Genomic DNA, 23,428 nt, shown 5'->3' on the forward strand with positions numbered 1-23,428 from the left:
AGAGGGGTGCAGTCTGGGGGTGCTGATGGGGAAGAATAGAAACTTTATTTCTCTTGCTCCACTTGGAACAAAACCAGTGATTTAAAACTAAAACATCCCCCTCTCGCTTTCTAATTTAATGTGATGGGTGACAATTTGGTTGGACAGCTGCAATTCTCAAAAACACCTTGATGTCATTTCAGGAAATGGAAAAAGCATTATGTGGATTTGAGCTGCAGAATTAGGAATGGCCACGGAAGTGTACAGGTAAGATAACACTTCCAGGACAGTTTGGGATGGGAATATTGCTGCTTTCAGGAAATTGTAGTGATTCAATGTTAAGTGTTTTAAACATAACTAGCAATATAGTAGTGTCTTAATTAGAAGTGCCCAGAAGTAATTAATTATTTTAACAATTTAAGCAGGAGATAAAAATGAGCTTCTCACCCTTTTGTAAATCACTGTCTACACTGTGATAGTGTCACGCTGTTAAAGATGGTCTTTTTTCTGGGAGAATTTAAGTGTTATTCTGGATCTGCATTGGCAAAAAGATATAAATGAGATTATTGTTTTGCCCAAGATCAGACAGCAAGTGAGCACAGAGCCTGGGAAAGAATAGCATCCCATCTCCAGCTCTCAGGCTTTGAGGTCAGGGTGTCCCAGTGTGGCAAACTAGGGTACCATGGCCCCAAGGCCCAGGTCCGGTCAGAAGAGACATGTTTCAACATCCTTCACTGCTGAAAACAGGCCTTCAGGACAAAATCCTTTTGAGAAGAAAGAATCACTGCCACCTCCTGCCCCCTGAACCTCCATCAGCTCCTCATAACCTTTGGGGCCAGCGGCTGGCGGCAGCCTGCATGGGATCCTGCTGTGACTGTGAACCACAGGTCCCCAGTTTTTGCTGTTGCTGGACCCTGAGCCCAGGACTGAAGCCGAGCATCTGCTTAAAAGCTTGAACACAGGACTGTCCACATGAGAGCTGGAGATGTGCTCCCCCCTTCAGACTTCACAGAGACTCAGCCTTCGCTGGCATAGAGGTATTCAGAAATGAACACTGCATGGACTGTATATTCACCTAAACCAGGCAGTGGCTGCTGCTCTGTTAGTGCGCATTTTGGAAAGGAGTGCTCACCCTAGCTGCACTTCCCCTCCCAGAGACAGCCATAACTCTCTGACACCATTTCTGCCTGGACAGCAGCACTGCAGTAGCAGAAGTGATGGAAAACGGGACAAAGAGGCTGTTACTTATGCATTTGTTACTCAGCTCTTGTTTATAAAAGTGGATATTTGTAGTCATTTCTCACCAACCCTCCATAGAGAGGCACCAATACACATTGCAGGAATTTTCTACCTGTGCCAAATATCTCACACAGCTGTGCTCTTGCATAGCCTTGCTCTTTTGGCTCTTTGCTCATCCTAGCTGCTATGTGTAACGCTGTGGATCCCACTATGTGCATAATTACCAACACAGATGCCTGTGCCAGTGTATCAAATTAGAGGACATATAGCACATGACAGCTTCTAATTGCTCTGCCAGCCTGAGGGTTTCTTGAGTCGGTGCAGGTATCACTGCTGGAGAGGATGGCAACGGTGACAGGAGAGCAAGGAAGGCTTTGCTGCACATTAGTGGTGCCTGGTCACCGGTGATTTTTGTATTCTAATGAGTTGGCTTGGTTTTGAAGGGGGCCACAAGAAGATTTGGGTAAGAAATGGTAAACTGCTGGCTGGGCAAGCATGTGCTCAAGTTTCACTGCTGCAACCCGGCTGCTCCTGTGTGAGCCTCAGTGTTTCGGGGGGCCCTGGGAATAGCTGGAGGGCTACAGCAGGAAATAAATGTAGTCCAGGCTCATCCTTTCACTTAGAGACTTGTGAGCCAGGCAGTGGGACGCAGGGCAGATGAGTGTTCTCCCATTCCCATGGAAATCCCACTCCAAGCCCTCAGATGTGCGGCTGCTCCCACCTCTACCAAGGTCAAGCAGCAAACGTGGAACTGGCCCAGCCTGGGGAATAACCCAGCTGATGGGAGCATCCTGTGCCCACAGCGTGCTCTGGGGGGTCCGTGCATCCCTGCTTCCCCATCCGCTGGGACTAGGAGCCTGGAGGTGCCCAGCAGGGATGGAAGCACCCCTGAGGCATTTTGGCTGGGGCTGGAGGAGCTGCTGCTGCAGGACTGAGCCTGCTCCTGCTCTGTCTCAGCCAGTGATGGTGCCAGCAAAGGTCTCTGCGGACACGCTCGGCTCATCCTGCTGTGTCAGTGAGATTTTTTAGACGTTCAGCCTACATTTCTACTTTCTTAATTTCATTCTGAATGTTCTTTGCTTAAGCCCTTGGGTCAGTAAATAAGAGGCAGGTTAGCAGGAATAGCTAAGTAGCTGTAATGAGATTTCTGCTCAGGACACTCTCCCTGTTCATCTGCATCACGCTGTTTCTGCCTGTGCCAGCATCCCCTGGGGACATGCCGCCTGCTGAGGTCTTCCCCCAGGATTTATTTATAGCTCTTTCGAATCAGGACCTATCAGCTCTGTGTGCCTCTCCCTCTGTTCCCGTGTTTCACCTGCAGCTGGCCATGGCATCTTCAGCTCCTGGGAAAAACTGGACACTGCAGGTCCTTCCCAGCTCGAGTCTGCCCAGTCCTCAGTTACAGCTGTTCCTCGTGGCGAGGCGGTTTTCTGCAGCGTTTCCAAGTGTATTTGCTTTGACATTGGGTTCTCACAGACACGGAAGAGCTTTTGTAGGTCTCGGGCTTCCTTTCTGCTTTAAGAGCATGATTTACAAGATCCTTTTGAGACTCCTGCAGTTACTGCTTTCCAGTTACTTTATTTACTTTTCACTTTCATCCTGCCTCATTCTTTCTTTCTTACTTTACAATTAACTTCTCTGAACTCCTGCCAGGATCCTCTTCCTCCCCTTTCACACCTCCTTTTTCCTCCCAGGAGTGAGACACTCACTGGGGTGGGACAGCTGCTGCAAAGATCCACAGAGACTGGAAGTTGCTCTGAGCCCTAAAGTGCTACCCATTAATGAGAGCTAACATCCCCGTGTCCCCACTTTTACCCAGCAGATGGGAAATGTTCCTCCTGATCCTGCTCCAAACAGCCTGCACTAAGCTATGCCATCTCAAGCCAGAGCAGCCCTTCTGCCCTCAGATGCCCCCCAGAACCATTTTGCTGCTCCCCAAGCCATGCAAAACACAGTCTTGGCACCTACTGCTATAAGAAGGCATCACTGTGGCAGGCTGTGATGTGGTCTTATTTCAGACCCTTTGAACTGGAAACCCGCAGAACAACAGCAATTACACCCAACGGCTGTGGGGGCACAGTGTGGGGTCCCAAGCCTGGGCCACCTCTCGAGTCCAGGCCACATTCCCCTGGGCTGGGCACAAGCCACCCTGTGCCCATAGGGATGGAGGCACTCTCCCTGGCACAGGGAGGAGGTTGCAGTAGCTGCCGTCATGGAGAGGTACCTGTGCTGCACAGCCACAGAGCTCAGTCTGAGCAACACCGGCAATATGTGCTTGAGCAGCAAGAGCACAAAGCCTCCTGAGACCACAGGGTGCAGCAGCAGGGAGGTTTGCTCTGTAAACGGTGATGAATAGTAATGGGTGTAGTGTCATCCACTTCTCCTCCGGCGCTGCGTGGCCTCCTGCTGACCTGCTGGCTGAAGGGAGCCTGCTGTCACCTGAGCACCCAGCACAGAGCAGAATGGATCTGTTCAAGAGGGCTGGTGAGGGGGGCTCCACACAGGATTAAGCATTTTTTATTCAACACATTCCCTGCTATTGCAGGAGGCTTTGACATGGGGGTGTGCGTCAGCACAGTCTTGCTTTGAGTTTGCTTTTTACTAGATGTCTGAAGTTTGTTACAAGATTCTGGAAGCTTCTTTTGGCCTGTGGTGTGCAGGAGGATGTGAATGGGCCATCCTGGGGTCCCTCTTGCCCACAACTGTATGGTCTCTGATGATGTTGTCCCTTACAGGTTCATGCCTTTGCCCGTCTGTTTTCAGCCTCAGCTCCGGCCTCCTTCCATAATGTTTATCACCTCTGAAAACACCCACGGCATTTGAATCAGTCTGTTTGGAAGGTAATTGATGTTATCAGGTGTATGTGTCAGAAGGGATTTGTCCCTGGAGCAATTAGGTTGATTGGTTGTCTTTCATGGGATCTCTCTTGATTTATACAAATTGCAGTAAATATAGGCTTGGCCTCCTGTTAGTCAGGCTGCGACTGGTCCGACTGGGGTGATGAAAAGCTCCTGGATTAATGCCTCTGCATATTTTCTCGCAGGCAAGTCCCTATATTTGCTGCCTCTGCGTGTGCACGGATGGTCACGAGTGGTCCCCTTCGAGCCCTTCAAGTGACGGCCACACACTGCAACACAGAGCAAAGCAGCTTCACATTGCCCCTGAGCCATCACATCGGTCCAAAATGGGCATGTTTGGTTCAAATTCCTCCTGGGAGCAGCTGGCATGAGATAGCCCCGTTTGGCTCTTCCTGCTGTGCTGCAAATTGATGTTCATATAGTAAGTGATGCAAAATGATGCTCTTCCTGTGACAGCCGCGGAAGAAGGCTGTGCTTGTCGTATGCAAACAGCCCCTAATCCAGGCACTTCATGGTCTGAGTAAGCCTATTGATGTGCTTTGGATTTGACATGTGTGTTAAGTGCTTGGCTGGGTCAAACCCTGAGGAAATGCCTGGCGGTCCTAGGAAACAAAGCAGGCACGGGATGTGCTGGGGCGGTTACCAGGGGAGAAACCTGTCCCAGGATGAGAGTGTGCTATGGCCCCCGTTCAACCAGCCAAATTAGCTCCTGTGGATCCCTGTCCCAGAGACCCTCCCCTTGCAAAGACTCTGCTCTGGGAGAGCAGGGAAGTCATGTCTCCACTCACAGAGCAGAGCAAGACATTCCTCCTCCAGGGACTGATTCTGGAAGAGCTGAAACTGTGCCAAGCCAGAGCTGTCCCTGCCTAGCAAAGCCAGTTTGCCCTTGTTGGCCAGACCTCAGACCTACTCCATCCTTCCACGAACAGCCAGGTCCCTCCAAAACCCCTTCTCTTGTGATGCCTCCTGATAGTGACAGCAATCCCCTGCCCTGGTCTGGGGTGTCCTGTGTGGGATACCCCACGTGGGGGTGCTGAGAGAGGTGACCTGAGCTCTTCAGGTCTGGTTCTGCCCTCCCAATAGTGTGAAGAAGCATGAACCAACCAAAAAGCATTGCTAGGCACCTCGGCTGCTGAGCCTGGACAGCTCATGGGTGTGCACCATCTCCCAGGATGACTTCCGCCCCGGCAGCAATCATGATGAAACACCTCCTCCAACTGTAATTGCTTCCTTCCGTGGTGTCCTCCTTTGTTACCCGTGTCCCCCTGGCCCACATGGAGCAGCTCACGATGCCCTCAGGCATGGACACAATTGCAGGGGTGGGTGGACACTCTCCCAGGGACCAGGGGCTTCCTCGCATCCTGGTTGCAGCATGGAGAGGGCTTTGGTGTTTCCACCCTTTCCATCTCCCTGCTGCCACTTGATAACCCAGCTATAGGAACTCACCACCAAGAGCTGTGAACCAGCACCAGATTAAACCTAGTGGCATTAACCTACACGCGTGGCCTTGGCTTGCCTGCTTGTACCAGAAAGTATTTCCATTCAAACTGATCTGGTGGATGTGGTCACAACGAGTTGTTGCAGCACAGCTGACAGGTACATATAACCTCCCGAAATGAGGTGCTGCCGTCTGAAACACGCTGGATCCATTACTCAGGATGAAGAGTTATAACTTGATCAGAAAGAGAAACCTTGGCCATGGTCAAGTGATGCTGTAGGTACCTTAGTGAACACTGTTTATGGTGGTGCTCACGTATCTCCTGAAGATAATTTCAAGCATCCTAAAATGCCTAGGAGGTTGCATAAATAAATATTCCAGGTAATATTCATGCCTGACATGTTAACACAACTGTTAAGCAACGAAGAGCAGGTGAGTGAAGAGAGGAAGATTGCTGTAAGGGACAGCCGAGCCAGGAAGCAAACTGTTTTTTCTGGCTTAGCCCAGATGCAATTCTCTGATTTTCATTTCCAGATTTCGTACATTCCTCTAAGGTGAAGGTCCTGAGTTGGGTGCTGTTTGCTCCAGGGCCAGCTAGAGACAGGAGAGCAAGCCCCTGCATTTCTTCTTGCTGTGACTACTGCATGTGGGTATTCACTATTTGATGTTTAATCAAACAGAAACATGCATAACTGTAATTACAGTAATAATGATAAAAACCAAACCCAAATGACAGAACACAAGAAGACACCAAATTAGTGTGAAATGAGTCAGACTATCAAAAATGAGAAAAATGCTAGATGTCAGTGGAGCCTGAATTCCCACCCCCCGTGGGCCGACAGGGGTTGACACTCTGTAATTGCACCATGACACACTGGTTTGTTCACAGGGCTGGGGTGAGGGTTTTCCAGAGGGAGGTGGTAGGAGAGGAGGAGAACCAAGCTTCCCAGAGAGGTCCTGCTGAGCATGGCTGGTGGTGTTGGGCACCTCAGGCCCCAGATCCAGCTTCAGGTCCCAGCTTCCAGTCTGTCACCTCCTTCACTTACTCCCTTTCTGCCTTTACCATCCACCTCGAGTGCGTGGCTTGGTTATGTGCGCCCAGGTAATCCCTGAACAGCTTTTATAATGATTAATTTCCTCACAGGTGCTTCTGCAATGCTGTCATTGTGACAGCAATCTGCAGCCACTACCAGTGCTGTCTCCTCTGCCCCTTGCAGGTGCAGGCAAACCTCCCCTCTCAGTGTTGCCGTGGGGAAGCTGGGGTCAGGATGCCTGTCTCATCTGGGATGTTTAGGACAGGATATTTGCAGTGTGTGGAGCATGTTTTGGAGCAGATGTGCATGCCTAGTGCTCCTCAAGATCATGTGTTCCTCTCGCTGCTCATTAGGTGTCTGGGAGATGGAGACGTGATGGGCTGTTGGGCTGGTGGCATCACCAGGAAACATCACAAGTCAGCAAGGGCAGAGCCCTATTCTTCGGCAAAGCCATCAGCTCCTTTAACCAGTCGCTTTAGCAAGTCACTGTCCCCTTTCCTCTTTCAGTCCCCTTCTTTCCTTCCCAACTGCATCATGAGGGGAGGAGGCTTTCTAGACACAGCACTGTCTCTCTGGGCACAGATGGGAGCAAGGGTCCCAGCTGATCTCCAGAGTGTGACCATGTAATTAGTTTTCCTAATGCACAGGTTAAGTGAAATCTGCACAAGCAACTTTATTTGGATGCTGCTGAAGTACAGCTAAGCAAGACTGATAATATATTGCATTTGTGTACCTCAGACCAGCTATTTTTAGTGTCACATACTGTGCTGGTAGTAACATGTTCTGAAAGGTGAAGCTAGTGGTTTAAAATGCTGACTTACTAGTTTTTCTGAGTACTTTGATTACTTTTTATTTTCTGTTTGCACAGCACCATCTAAACTCAGCTTTTCCTCAGGTCTTGAATTGTAAAAACATCCAAAAAGCCTTGCTTATAGGGAGACAACCCTTCAAAATGTTCTTCAAAAGCATGGCTGAAATATGGAAAGACTACAGGTGACCCTCTCCATCCAAGCAATGATGCTGACCTTCATCAGTCCTCCCAAAGCAAGGAGAAACACGGTGGCATCTTCCCCATCTCCAGATCTTTCACAGTGGTGATTTCATGGTACATCTCAGGAAAGCATCAATTTTGCAGAATTATCCACTGTTTAATGATATCTTCCAGCCTGGTGACAGGAGTCCTTCTGCACATTTTTGTAGTGGTATAAAAGCCACAGACAGGGCACTGGGATGTATTTTTTGAAAGCTAATGGGTTAACTGCTGAAAGGCAGCAGACTTTGTCTAACAGAGCCTTAGGCCGTCCTGTTTGTAGATGCCTGGAAGGGGAGCTGGTGTGAGCCTAGGAGGAGACAGGCCCTGTGTAGGTATAAATATATATAGGACAAATATGAAATTACTGTGGAATTGGGATAGGTAAGTAGAATTCAAAGAAAATGTGTTGCTATCTGCCTACCCTTGGATCAAACCCAAGGAGCCCCGGTTACTCAGGGTGTTCCAGCTGACCATCATCTTGTGGTCCAGCCAACCTCTCCTGTGGACCTGGCTCTGTAGTCATGGATAAAAGGCTGCTTGGAGCTGCACACTGCCCAAAAAGCAAACTCACCCCTTTTCTTTGGAAAAAATCCCCTCTCCTTCCCTTCTCCAAGTGTTACTGATTCTCAGCTCATTCAGGGAGCACTTTCTGATATTCCTGCAACCCTTTATGGCAACACTGATGTCTCTCAGGGAGGGAGGCTGGGCACAGTCACCCCCTGACTGTAAGCAGGTCCGAGAATGGCAGCTCCTTCAGTGCCTAACTAAGGGATAAACACCTCGTGCGAGATGCTGTCTCATCTTAACATGCTAATGTTCAAAGCTTCAGTGCAACAATACCTTTATCTAGTGTAAGGGATCCTCATGATGAGACAAATGCTGTGACCACCCTGATGCAAATATTCAGGATAAACTCACTGATGGGGCTCTGCACGGTGCAGGTAGTGATGGATGTGTATCCTTGCCTGCTCCGGTGTCAGTGTGTCCCTCTGAGTGACCTTGCACTGCACTGTCCTGACATTAACAGCCATGCCCTGCGGAGCCTCTCCATAAATTCAGCTTCTGGATGAATGAGTAAACTGGTAGCCATTCTTTATTTGCAGACATTGAGACATCACCGGGACGGGACTGAGCCCAGCCATGGTGGTAACTGCCCATGTTCGGATGACTGAGGTACTGAGGTGACTGACCCACGACCCTGTGGTTCCAGGGATGCCAACTCACCTAACACAGCGGGAACTGTGGGAATCCACCTTGTCTAGCTGAGGTGTATAAAAGATGCATCCAGACTCTACAAGCCGCTTGTGGGTGCTCTGAATGTCCAGTGCCAGACACATCAGCAAACGTAATGTTTTGCAAATTTCTCTCCCAGCATCTTTGCTTTGGCTTGTCCATGAGGCTGCACTGCAGAGAGACACCAGAGTGACAATGATGGGAGGTGGTCCCAGGTTACTGCCAGACCTGCCTTGGGCACACAATTGTGCAGTGAGTGTGCGAAGTGGCCGAGCTGGCCACACACCCACAGCCATGGTGGGGTACCTGGTTTGGATCATCCAGAGCAGGCCTGTCTTAAACATTTCAATGTAAACAAAATGAGGATCAAAATGAGAAATTCAATTTGCAGGGATTTTCCTGCCCCAGGTCTGGGCAGTGGCTGAGAAGGGAAGCAGCTGATGTTCACTGCTCTCTCGGGAGCAGCTGTGAGCAATCCCCACACCAAGCACCCCTAAAACCCACTCCAAAAAGCAGAAGCAGCCCAACCCTCCCCCTGGCCGCAGTGGTTCCCTGCCAGAGGGAGGCAGTGGTTCCCTTTGCCCTGCCATGGCAGCCCTTTGCCATGCAGCATAAGCTATGGCAAGGCTGTACCAGGGAGACTTGATACCCTCCCGTGCACACTTTCTTTCTTGAAATTAAAAGCTTAAAAATAGCTTTTGCTGCTGTGGTGGAAAGCTTTGGTGGCCTCACAGATGCACTGCCATGCCCAGAGTATGGTGACTCAGTGCTCCACCATTTGTGGTGGACACAGCTCCTCTTCCTCAGTGGTGAAGCACACCAGTGGGATCCCACTTCATCCTGCCAGCTGGGTTTAAGGAGATGATAGACATAACCCATTAAAAGTAGTGCAGTGGCAAGCCCAGAGGCAGAGCAACACAGAGACCTTGAAGCAAAGAGAGCAGCTGTCACTGCTGGTCCTGATGCTGCCATCCCACCACGTGGTGCTGGCCAGGACAAGTCTCTAGTGGCTCTCTTCCTGCTGCCACAGCCATTTAGGTCCTTCCCAAGGGAGCAAGAAAGGCTTTCGCAGTGTGTGCTCAGTATATCACTTCCTCCCTGGCCTCCATCCCTGCATGCTGCCAAGGCACCTGAGAAAGCACATACCCATATGCTGTAGTAAATCTAGGATGTTACAGTGCCTTGCTCAGTGCTGGGGGTGAAGGTTCCCTGCCTGCCTCGCCACCACCACTCAGCACTCATTAGGGGGTCCCACGCACATCCTGCCACCCATGATAGCAGGGGCGGCAGCACCCATGGATGTGCACATCCACCCGCACCATGGCCATGAGCATCCTAAGGAGCAAGGGGTCAGATGCCCCCTTTTCCCAAGCTGCCTTTGCATCTTCGGGGGTGTGCTGACAGTCAGCACCAACACTTTCATTTCTGCAGGCCCTTTAACGCAGTCCACAGATCCATTTCTGGGGGAAATGATACTACTTCCAATGGGCAGTGGTTGTGGCAATGGAGGAGTTGATGTGTCCTGACTTCTGCCCCCTGCATGGAAGCACTAGTTAAGCCATTTAGCAGAGACACAGTCTTACTTCAAATCAGATAAGCAGCAAATTTGGCTTCCAGGGAGTGTGGCAGGTTGTGTGCAGAAGCAGAGCTTGTGATCATCCCTTCCCTTGGCCCCACATGCAAATACATAGAACTCATGTATCATGAGTGCTTGGTGCACCCCCGAGGCATTTCTTATTTGCTTTACAGTATCAAACACTCATATCTGACAAGAAAATCACTCTTCTGAGAGTTGCCCCTTTTTAGCAGCAAACCTTAAGCTTTTCCCAAGGACCTTGGAAAATCTAATCCTAACACCCCATTTCAGCTATCAGCCGCCATGTGTGTCAGTGGTTGGCACACTGCATATTTGAAGGTGGCACATAACCTTGTCCTTCCACATTTTGTCTGCCAGGAGAAAAGCCCAGGCTCAGGAAAAAGCTCTTGAAGGGAAAGGAACAGTGTTAGATAGATGCTGAGGACTCAAATAATCACTCTTCTTCTAAAGGAGAGGTCCCTGGGCAATGCACTGCCCCACACATCCTGAGGAGGGGACACGGGAGTGTGGGTAACTTTGTACAGAGACATCTCACTAGTCCAGTGCAAAGGTCAGGCTAACTACCAGCCTGCCACAAATCCAAGAAACTAAACTATTCGCCCTGTTGTCTGTTTTGGCTCCCTTCTTACTGCAGCATCTGCTACACTTGCATCCCCCACTGAAACGCGGGTTTGTTTCTGTCAGACACCCAGAGCTGGTTCCTTGGTGCCAAGCTGAACTCCTAAGTCACTGTTTAGTTTGGTGTGGGACATAGCGAAGCAGTAAGCATGGTACCAGGCCACGCGGTCCTGCTGAGGCTGCACACATGGGGCAGAGCCTGCAGCACATTCCACTTGGGGAGAAGAGCATGCTGGAAGGGTAAAATACATGGAAGGATAATAAACAGCTGAGGAAAGCACCCTGGGACCCTTCAGTATCTGTCCATGCCCCTGGCATCACTCTGTTGAGATAACCAGAGTCACAATTATTCTTAGAAAGCAAAGCAAGCTGATAGAGCTGGCAACAGAGCTGGAGCTCAGAGCTCAGCTGGTCTCCCCTCTCCTGCCTGGCTGATGGCTGGATCCCTGTGCCAAAACAAACCCTGCATTAATGCATGGTGGGCTCTCACCTCCCCCTGGGACTTTCTGGAAGGCAAATGGTGGGTTTACTGGGGAGGAGAGGAGGCACACTGGAGGCTGTCCCCGTACAGCATGGTGTGGTTGCTTCCACACGGGTCATACTCTTTTCCCATCCATCCTGGAGCCATCGCCTCCAGCACTTTCCTGACTCACCTGCCCAAACCACCCCATTCCCAGAAAGCTGCAGTGTGAGGATGCATGTTTAGCAGAGGTGTGATGCTAATAACAAGGCACAGGGCAATGTAAACAGGAAATCCTGCCACGAGGCACCTCCGGCACTTAATCAGGCTTTCAGAGCCAACCATCACCCCAAAGAGATGGAGCAGCCCTATATCTGCTTGTAATTCTGGGTGAGAACGCTGCCGTTGGGGTGATGGAGGAGTGTGCCTGGCCCAGCTGCTCTGTCTTTGGCAGCTGTACCCTCCCAAAAACAAATGCAAGCAGGAGTCAGATGCCTGGCAAAGCCAAAGGAGAAAGGTTGACTTGCCAGAACTATTTAGTCTGTTCAAGGCAGAGTAATAGATGCTTGTCTGAGTTGTGTCTACCATTAGTGGACTTGTTCCAGAATGGTAGGAGATGTGATGAAAAAAAAGAGTGCTTCCATTTTAATAACTAATTAAACAGGCTAATTCAGCCAGGGACCGCTGCCGTGGAACTGAATCCAAACCCGAAGAGAAATAGCGGTAGTTACTGCCTGAAGCCTTAGCAGTGAATGAGCGATAGAGCAAAAACATCTGTCCCTTGGACGGAGGTCAGAAAAGGCTGATAGTCCTCTTCCAAATGGAGAAAAGCCTCTCCAGACCAGGAAATAAAACTGTTCCCATTGGACCCGTGCCCCCAGCCCTCGACAAGCCGGCCAGTGCGGTGGCAGATGCTCCGTCTGCCGCTGCGGCTCAGGCATATGGCTGCGTGTGGGCTATGATGGTCCATGGTTAGCACAGAGCCAGGGGGATGCTGTGCTGCCACAGGAGCGGCCAGAATGCCCCAGCCAGCCCCGGCCCTTCTTCTGCTGTTACTGGTTTATTAAATCATCGGTAGGGCTGACAGCTCCCTGGTATACTCGTGGCTTTGCCTGCAAAGCTGGCTGAATTCCTGGCCTTGAAACAGGCTGGGAGCATGACATGCACGGGGATTTGCAGTTCTCAGCACATCTATCAGTGAAAACCAGGCTTTTGCCGTGAATGTTTGGGTCATCACACAGCCTCCCCCATTGTATTATGCCTGCATTAGGGATCATGCTCACCTGGGTTTCCTGATGTCTCACTGAGAGTAGCTTTTTGTGCAGCTTTCCCCAGTGCAGAGGGTATCCCACCTTACCTGGGGGCCTGTTTGTACTGAATTTGTACAAACCTGGTTACCTGGGTGTCCTTTGCCCTGCTGCCACTTTTGTCTGAAATGGTCGGTAAGGTGAAAAATGCACCAGGGAGGAGGAGAGAGGCAGCAAGAGATGCTCATACATGTGCACACCTGCAGAGAAGCAGGCTGGAAGCACAAAGTGCAATGCTGGGGTGTTGGGGTACATGAGACAGGGCAGGAGGGTACCAGGCTGAGGGGATCCAGCAGCATTGGCCACCGAGGGCATGGGCAGAGAGCTCATCCCACCTGGTTTTGCATCCAGAACTGTGCAGCCAAATCGGGTGGGAAACAATTGCTTCAGTGGGTACATTTGACAGCAGAATCTTTCTTTTAGCTCTGACAGATTCCTCAGGCAAATTCAGAACAACCCAGAAAGGATGAGCTGGGCACAGTTGATGCTTAAAGTGGGCAGTCATCTCTCCAGTGATAGTGTCTCATTCCTCTTTGCCGGCACAGCTGCCAGGCAGAGTAATAAATCTTTCAGATGGAAGTACTTGGCGTGGACCTAAATTTACCTTCCTTTCTGCAACCCTCTCAGCCGTGCAGCAGCAGCTCCCAACACTGCTCCCAGCCTGCTCAGCCAAGCACAGAGCCTTCACAGCCTGCTAAAACCTGGCTGCCTTGGGTCATATTTACTCCTGACAGTTTGGGATAAGGCAGAAATAAAGTGACTCTTCCTGCAGGAGGCTCTGCTTATTTAGTTATCAGAGGAGACCATTCTGCATGCTGTGGCATCTGGGTCATGGTCACCTCCATGAGGGATTTGTAGCATGTTTTTGACCTGTGCATGCATATGGAGCAGTCCTGGCACAGCCCCACTGCCATGGAGGACTGGAGCCACTCCAGCACTGCTCCAGAAAGGATCATAGAATCACAGACTGGTTTGGGTTGGAAGGGACCCTAAAACTCACTAAGTTCCACCCCCTGACATGGGCAGTGACACCTTCCACTAGAGCAGGTTGCTCCAAGCCCCTGTGTCCAACCTGGCCTTGAACACTGCCAGGGATGGGGCAGCCACAGCTCCTCTGGGCAACCTGTGCCAGCGCCTCAGCACCCTCACAGTGAAGATTTTTTTCCTAATCTAAACCTACCCTCTGAGATGTAGATATCCCAGGATTCCCAGCACTGGGAATGCTGGGAAGCAATTCAGTGCTGGGAGCAGCATGTGCATATTCATTCCACGTTGTGCCTTTGTGCCCTTGGAGCTGGGGTTTGCTCAGCCGCCTCCTCTCCTGACCTCGGGGCCGCCAGGATAACGGCTTCTCTCGTCTTATCTCAGCTGATGCTATCACTTCTTCCTCCCATGCCCGCAGACACATGTCATGTGGTAAAAACTCCCTCTGGGGGAAGCTGCCTTCCCAGCCGGGCTGCCAGTGAGCCCGGCGTGATCCTTCATCTCAAAGCAGGGAGGGAAAGGGGCAGAAATAGATGCTTCTCTCCCTTTTAAAGCATCTTTGATCCAAAAAACCCTGCATGGTATCCTGCCCTTTGATCTGTATATGAGAGCTGGTGAAGGAATATTTCAGCTTAAACCCCTCGTAGCACAAAGCACAATGCTGGACTCTACATCTGAATTTTTCCTGCCCCTGGCTCCCATGTGAGCCCAGGCAAACCCCTGGCCCTGGCATCACTCCTGGGCAGATGTGGCCCCACAAATAGGGATTTGTCTTCTTCCCAGTCTCTGTCTTCTGCTGAGTGGGGAGAGGCTGATTCCGTGAAAGCAGAAGCTGGTTTTCTGTGAAATCTGGTCTCTGGACTGGAGCTGGATACCCAAGTCCTTGTCTGTTTTGCTGCACAAACAAGTCCCGAATCACTATATGCATGTGCCTGTGTGCACACAAACACACGCTCTCATCTGCACTCCTGCTGTGGTGGCACTTAGGATTTTTCCTTACACGCTGGTATTCAGCTGAGCTCAGATGGCCCTGGCAGAGGGAGCCTTAGCATCGTGCCCAAAGGGACCCAGAGCTGGCAGCTTGGAGAGGAGGAGGGAGGGAGGAGTGGCAGCACAGCTTTCTGCTTGCCGATGAGGTGAGTCATTGGGGCTCTTCCACTCTCTTCACCTTTTAAAACAAGGTACTGAGTAAGCCTTGTAACACCCAGCTTAAAAGACAGCTCTGCAGTTAGAAACAGTAGACGGCAGGTTTGCTATATATACTTCCTACTGCTGCTTTCCCGTGTGCCCTAAGTGCTCAGTGTACGTGTCTGAGACAAGCAGGTAGAAAACAGAAATAGAACGCTGGTTCCCTGAGTATACTGTGTGTAAGGCAGGCATGGAGAGGGGAAAGGGGGGCAGATTTACTTCTCATTACTGGCTAGTGATCAGTAAAGTCTTCTAAGATGCTGAGGCAATGCTCAAACATCCCAAGCAGATGGGCTGAGTGGCTTTTCTGTGCAACAGGATTCTGGAGAGCAGCCGGCCAGCTGTGCTCAATAGCCCCCCTGTAACACACCAGTGAGAGCCAGGGCTGAGGCCTTGCTCCAGGAGCTTGATTATGAAGGACATGGCATCTCAGAGGATTTGGGTGAAGGCCTGATGATGGCAGGGTTGAGCCTGGACATCCTGTGCCTTGTGAAAACAACTCTCCTGGCCCTGCCCCAGTAGCTTTGCCAGCAGCCCAGGCTGCACATGGTGGCAGCAGGACCAGAGATGGTCACCTTGCCACAGAGGCTGGCAGCCACCCTGCAGTTGAAACCTCCTGGGGTTGTGTCTTTCTTTCTATACAACCTATGCAATTCGTGGATCCCTCTCGGGTTTCTCCCCCACACATCAGTTTGGAGAGATGTGAGTTATGCTCCCTTGGTCCTGGCTTTGTTCTTGACAAAACGGTATAAAAGAAAGAAAGTGGGCATGTGGGAACAGCCTCCTTTTCACTGCACATCCCTCTCAGCGCAGAGGCTGGAGGCAAAGCCCTGCCATTCCAAAGAGCCCAGGACCAGGGTCACTTCTGAGGTGTCCCTTTTGCAACAAGGTGCTGGCATGGAGGATGTGCTAGGGTCTTGGGGCTGAAGGCAGCAGTGCCTTGCATGGCTCCCACCAACAGGGGCTGTCGGGTGAGGAGCAGAAACCCTTTGCTCTCCTGTGACTCACAGGGCACCCACTCTGCCTGAGCTGTCTCAGTGCACCCATTCCTTGGGCAGGCAAACCCTCAGTAGGTCCCTGGTGCTCCAGCATCCCTTGCAGGGTGCTCTGCCCAGCATGGAACAGCCACATGTGGACCGCTGCGATGCTCCTTCATGCCCCGTGCCAAGCCTTGTCCCTGAGCTCCATGGGGATGCTCTGTGACCAGCTGTGAGAGCTGGCACCACCAGTGCAGCACAGAAAAAGAGCACGGGTGTTGCAGAGATGCCTCCCTAACTGCCCTGAAAACTACCCCTCCAAGTGCATGAATATTCACAATGCTATTTTTGCCTTATCTGTGCTGCAGGATGTCATATGAATACAGCTTGTCACTGTGATAACTCCTTTCCTAATCTCTCATCACCATTGATGGTCACATGCAAGAAAGTGACTCCTTTCCTGTGACAGAGAAGTACCATACCTAAAGGGTTAGTTTCAGGGAATCCACGGGAGATTCATCCTGGCAGTGAGTTATCCCCTTTTACACTCTGGTCCATAAACAAACTGTTTTTGCTCTCTGGTGTCACACAGAAGAGACTTCCAGGCTCCTTCTTAGCTTTCTCTGCTACCATGCAGGAGGTTTGGTGCCCAAAATCACATGGGAGTTTGCAGGAGATGAGCACTGCTCTGAGGAATCAGAGGGAAACTCCTGGCAGTGGGTACCAGCCAAAGGGAACCACCGTGAGAGCTGTTCAGGCTTTCACAGGAGATGTAGGAGCCAAAAGAAGTGTATGTGAGCATCCATGGCTTCAGCTGCTACCTCAGGTGGTGTCTGGGCTGTTTGGTCCATGATCATAGCCACCCTGCCATAATTAGGGAGCATTATCAGCCTTAAATCAGGTAGCTCCAGCTCTCTGCTTTCACACAGCAAAGCGAACCCATATTTGATATGTGTGCAGTGAGGGGGCAGAAGTGTCCTGTGTGAATCTGAAAACTCCTAAGGGGAAAAAAAAAAAGGAAAATCTTGTGTTAGGTTCAGAATAAGCAGTGTTTAGCTGTATTTTGCACTGTGTTACTCTCAGGCATAACCAGCAGCAGACTCATCAGTCTGAATAAATTCAGAGCTGTGCTCAGGACTGCTGCTTTATTTTATTTTATTTTACTGTTTATTGCCATCTGATTTCCAACAGAAACAGCACATTTGCTCTTCTTCCTTTTTTCATAATTTTTTGATGTGAAAAATAGAACTGCAGAGTCACAGAATAAGGAACCCAAAGCAGGGTTAGCTCCCAAGCTGGACCAGGTCCTCAGGCCTTCAGTTCTGAGTTTCTCCAGGGATGGAGATCCCACCTCCTCTCTGGGCAGCCTGTGCCAGTGTTTTACCACATTCATGATGAGATACTTTCCTTCTATCAAAGCAGAATGTCCCTTATTGCAATTTGTGACCACTGGCCTGGTCATTTCACTGTGCATCTCTGGGAAGAATCTGCCTCTGTCCTGACTGTAATCCCCTTTAGGCAAAGGGCAACAGCACTAGGTTTCCCCATAGACAGCATTAGAACCCCCTTCTCCCTCTCCCACCCCCCTGTATCTATGTCTCTCTCATACTGGGGAGCCCAAAAGGCTTACGTGGAAGAAAACTAGTCAAGCCATCAGGATGGGCAATGTCAGACCTGTATGCTTTTGCCCCAGAGTCCAACTGCTGCCCTCCAGAGCACCAGAGAAGCCAGCCTGGGAGGTGGTGAAGCTCATGTGCCTTCCCTTCTCCTCCTGCCTTTGTTTGCAGTTGGTGGATATCCCAACCAGCCAGTTTCCAAACATGTCCTTTGCTTCTACAACAAACCCATGCCCATTGACATGGCTTCCTGGGGATAGCTGATGTCCCATGCGCACTTTCACACTCCTTTTCCATCACAGCTTGGACCAAAACTGAGGAGAGTGAGTCGGGGAGGGTCGGGCACATTTTGATACTGCTTAGTTACATGAAAGCATCAGCACCTTCCCTTTCTCACTGGATCCACCACATCACCCCGAAGCTGCTGCACGCTCTCCGACTGCTTGCTAAGTCACTTGAAAGCCTTCTGACAGCATATGCTCGTTCATCTGATGGGGGATGTGGCTGTCTTGCTGTGTGTGCTGTGGGCTGAGCATGGTGGCTCCTGCCTGGCTGCTTTCTAGGAAAGGCATCAAAATGCCCTGGGTGGGGGGTTCTGTGCTGAACTTCTATTCCCATGCCTAATTCCTGGGTGGCTGGGCAGATTTCCAGCACTGTTTGTAGGCTGTTGGTTTGAGGCGGATGTTGTTAAGAGGGTGTCTGGATGTACCAGTGTCTTTGCTGAACTCTGTACAGTTGCCATAGAAATCCAGGACATGCAAATCTGACTGATAATTGTCTTTTTTCCTTTCTTTTTGCATTAAGTAAAGGAAACTGCACAGCTAGACCTGCTTTTCTGAGGAGCTGGACTAGGAAATCTTGGCTGTCAAGTGGTGATTTTGGATGATACTGCAAGTAGCCATGTGTGTGCTGACAGGTAAGGATAATGCTCAGGGAACAGACCTGCTCCAGGATGGGTATGGACAGAAGTTGAAGAAAGCCTGTGCTCAGATGGGACCTTACACTGCTGCTGTTGACACAAGGTGGAAGTGAGATCAGATCCCAGTTTTCTGTGCATCATCTCTTCACCCCCAAATCACAGAATCATAGAATGGTTTGGGTTGGAAAGGACCGTAAGACCATCTAGTTCCAACCCCCCTGCCATGGGCAGGGACACCTCGCACTTAACTATGTCCCCCAAGGCTCTGTCCAACCTGGACTTGAACACCACCAGGGATGGAGCATTTACCACTTCCTTGCGCAACCCATTCCAGTGCCTCACCACCCTCACTGTGAAGAACTTCTTCCTTATATCTAAACTAAACTTCCCCTGTTTAAGTTTGAACCCATTACCCCTTGTCCTATCACTACTGTCCCTGTTGAAGTGCCTCTCTCTAGCATCCTGATCTCATATGTGATCTCATAAGAGCACAGGTATTTCCAATTAGGAAAGATCCATCTTGGTGTCCACAAAGCTCTGCCGGGTATTTCACAACAAATACTGTTTGCAATTTATAGCATGCTATGATATGATCTTTATATAAATTCGATTTCCTCCTCTAGATCCTGGATAAAAGCAATATAGGGCCTCATCCACCTTCAGAAAAAACAGCTGCGTGGCTGTGCCCCGGTGCTACTTATTTTTAAGCCATCATGCTAGTATTACTCTGGTTGCAGTTGTGTTTATAACATGCCTTCTTTTTTTGCTTTGAAAGAGCAAAATCAGGGTACAAATAATTATACATCAAAGAAGTAACTGTTCAAACATTTTACTAAAGACCATAATGGAAGCATTTAAGAAAGTATTGAAGTGTTAAGAGTTTAAAGAAATGGTACTTCCTGCCACAGCCAGAATTATGTCTGCCTTTAGTTGCATGATGAAGCTCTGTTCCTCCCAGAACAGAGCCCTGGCCAGACGTGGTGGTGGTTGCAATGTGAGCTGCAGCCAAAATATCCCAGACAAGGGATATTTTGCCTTTCTGAAAACTTCGTTTTTTCTCACACTAGCCCAGAAGCCACCCTCTGCCCACTTTAGTGAGTCCTCCCTCATGTGAGCACTGCCATTGATGTCAGAGGAAATGAGTACATGCCCAGCAGCATGGGAAAGCCTTGCACAACCAGGCCCAAATATAAACCGGACATGAGAGATAAAGTGAATACAATTGCCATAGCTCGGGGGCCCAGCCAGCTTGTGTTAATGTTGGGGGGTGCTGGTTCCCTGACCATCTCCTGGCTTCCACTCAAATCAAGCAGCAGCATCAAATTCAGCCCATGGCTCAACACTAAGCTTTTTTCTCAATTACAAGCCTTCTTAAGATAGTCCCTATTAATTGGTATTTCGAAAGTGCCGTGGCATAAGATGATGAGCAGCATGGCTCCTCCTCTCAGTCTGCAGCCAGGGCTGCTCCTCCCTGCGTAGTGTTCAGGGCTTCCATTGCAGCAGCCTGCTGTGCTGGCCTGCCTGGTGTCTGCCAGCTGCAGTAGGATGCTCATGGACATCAGAACTTGTACCCATGTCACGTACACCCAGCGTGCCGGGACCCATCAGAGGGAGGAAATTCGGGTAATTACCTCCCTGAGAGCCAGACTTCCAGAGCATATAATTGAGCTCAAATTAAATTGCTCATCAACAGGTAATCAGCCAGTCCACTTGATTTGCTAAGAGTCATAGCTGACGCTTTCCTGCACCTGTGTTTTGTTCGTTGACACGTTCCAGAATTTAAGGTCTAGGTGTGAAGCAATGATCAGTCTGTGTTGTATGACAAAGCCTGGCTTCAGACTCTAGCCTCATAATATTTTTAAAGGGCTTTGGGTTAGAGGGTTCAAGCGCACATCGTGGGTAAGATTGCTCTGGCACATCCTTTTTCTGTGTTGTGGTTTAAGCCAAATTGGCAACTAAGCCCCACACAGTCGCTCACTCATTCTCTCACCGTAGGATGGGGGAGAGAGTCAGAAGAGTAAAAGTGAGAAACCTCATGGGTTGAGATAAAGACAGCTTAATAGGTAAAGCAAAAGCCATGCACAAGCAAAGCAAACCAAGGAATTAGTTCACCAGTTCCCATCACCAGGCAGGTGTTCAGCCATCCCTAGGACAGCAGGACTCCATCACACGTAATGGTTACTTGGGAAGACAAATATCAACACTCCAAATGTCCTTCCTCTCCTTCTTCCCCAGGTTTACATGCTGAGCATGACACCATATGGTCTGGGATATCCCTTTGGTCAGTTGGGGTCAGCTGTCCCGCTGTGTCCCCTCCCCACTCCTTGTGCACCCCCAGCTCACTCACTGGAGGGGTGGTGTGAGGAGCAGAAAAGGCCTTGGCTCTGTGTAGGCACTGCTCAGCAACAGCTAAAATATCCCTGAGTTATCGGCACTGCTTCCAGCACAAACCTAAACCACAGCCCCGTGCCAGCTACTATGAGGAAAATTAACTATCCCAGCCAAAACCAGCACATTCTTACACTCCTCCAGTAGGAGACATTGCTTCCCAGACAGCTTTCTGGGCAACCCAGCTGCTGATCATCACAGTGTGGTCATTTCTGCAATATGCTGAAATGTCTGCAGTGATGATGCTTTCTTGAATGGGACTTGAAGGGTATAAACTAGAGCAGCAACAGATGGATCTGATCCTGTAATATGCTATGGGCCTCTGAGGACGTGCTGATGCTCTCACCTGCTGCTGGTGACTTCAGGAGATGCTCCACACCTTGTGAGACATAGGCAGCTGGCCAGGGTCTTAAAAATAACCCAAACAACAAAACAAACATTAAAACAGTGCAACAGTTTGTGGCCTGAGTGTCAGACGGTTTATAGGACCTTTTGCATCAGTTTCAGCAAGAGAAACATCATCCCACACAGTGGTAGTTTGCAGGAGAAGCAGCGTGGCTCGCCTGCGCATCCAGGCAGAGTTTCAAAGGCAATAGAGATCAAAGGAAAAGGCTTCAGATAAAGCCACAGCACCGGGCACTGGGCACATTAATAATTTAGAAACAGCCAAATGTAAGAACAGCCAAATGCAGGCGCTGGAGGAGTCACAGGGCTTTCAAGGTGAGTACAGCCCAAGGCAGGAGACGGGCATTGGTGTAGGGTGAATGGCTCTTGCTGCCTGGCTTTCCCTGTCCACTTGCCAAGGCAGCTGACTGACAGTCCTCCCTCTCTGAGAGGGCCTGAAAGCGTGACACATATGAATGAGCATGTCTTTGGGAATAAAAGCCTCTGATTTTTGCTGGGTGTGTATGCAGAGCCTTTGGAAAGACGTGAGTACACAGACTATGGCCTATTACCATTCATTTTGTGCACGCGTGTGACCTGACACTGAGTATGGTGAGCGTGCCCAGCTCATAAAAACTACTCTTTTGGTGGTGGTTAAAGATTGTTAGTAAGTATTATTAGAGGGATGAAATGTTTCTTGGGAAATACAGGATTTTTAATCAAGCTTTAATTACCATGTGCCACCTATCTTCCTTAAACTGAAAATAATGAATTTCAGTGTGAATTGTATTCTTAGGTGACTAATGGAATATTGGAAAACTCACTTGGTGATTTTTAGGGATGAGTGAGAGAGGGTGTAAACAAAGAGCCTGTCAGAAAAGTGCTTATAATCAGTGCCGGCTGCATGAAGAGATGAAAATGGGAATCTGAAATGGAGCTCTTTTATAAACCCATCTCACACTATTAAGGTACAAATTCTAGAAGCAGCCCACATAATGGCTTTGAGTCACATGTATGATATATTTTTAATAGTTCTATTTTTGCTGTGGCAATTTTGACAAATGGTCAGAGAAACATTAGTCCTGACAGCCCATAAAATTGGCAAAATCCCCCTAATAAAGCTAAAAGCGGGAGCCACTTTTCCAAACCTGTAGGGGTCAAAGCAGCCCTGGGTGTGCAGCAGGGTTCAGGCTCCCCAGTGTTGTGGGGATGGCTCTCAGTGGCACCAGGAGAGCCTCTCCAGGTCCTTGTGCCACAGCCCTTGCTCTCCCCAGGAGTGTACATCCACAGCTTCTCTGGGCAACCTGTCCCAATGTCTCACAACCCGCATTGTAAGGACTTTCTTCCTCAAGTCCAATCTAGACCAACCATCTATTTGGTGTTAAACCATTGTCCCTCGTCCTGTCCCTGGTAAAAAGGCTTCCTCTGTATTTCTTATAAGCTCTCTTTAGGCACTGGAAGCTGCTCTGAGGTCTCCATGCAGCCTTCTCTTCTCCAGGCTGAACAACCCCAACTTTCTTAGCCTTTCTTCATAGGAGAGGTGCTCCAGCCCTCAGAATATCTTCATGGCCTTCTCTGGACCCACTCAAATAAGACCATGTATTTCTTGTGTTGAGGACACCAGAACTGTACACAATACTCCAAGTGGAGTCTCACGAGAGCAGAGTAGAGGGGCAGGATCACCTCCTTCGACCTGCTGGTCACACTTCTTTTGATGAAGCCCAGGATAGGGCTGTCTTTCTGGGGTATGAGCGCACACTGAAGTTGGCTCATGCTCAGTTTTTGTCCACCAGTACCTACAAGTCCTTCTCCTCAGGGGTACTCTCAATCCCCTCATTCCCCAGCCTGTTTTGATACCGGGGGTTGCCCCAACCCAGGTGCAGGACCTTGCACTTGACCTTGTTGAGCTTCATGAGGTTCACATGACTCACTGCTTAATCCTGTTGAGGTCCCTCTGCATGGCATCCCACCCCTCAGGCATGTCAACCACACCACTCAGCTTATCATAGAATCATAGATCACAGAATGATTTAGATTGGAAGGGACCTTCAAAGGTCACCTAGTCAAACCCCCCTGCAATGACCAGCTTCTTACCTGCAAACTCACTGAGGGTGCATTCAATCCTATTGTCTGTGTGACTGGTGAAGATGTTACATAGTACTGGTCCCAGGACAGA

This window comes from Nestor notabilis, unplaced genomic scaffold (assembly GCF_000696875.1).
Source record: "Nestor notabilis isolate BGI_N333 unplaced genomic scaffold, ASM69687v1 scaffold4945, whole genome shotgun sequence".
Lineage (NCBI taxonomy): Eukaryota > Metazoa > Chordata > Aves > Psittaciformes > Psittacidae > Nestor > Nestor notabilis.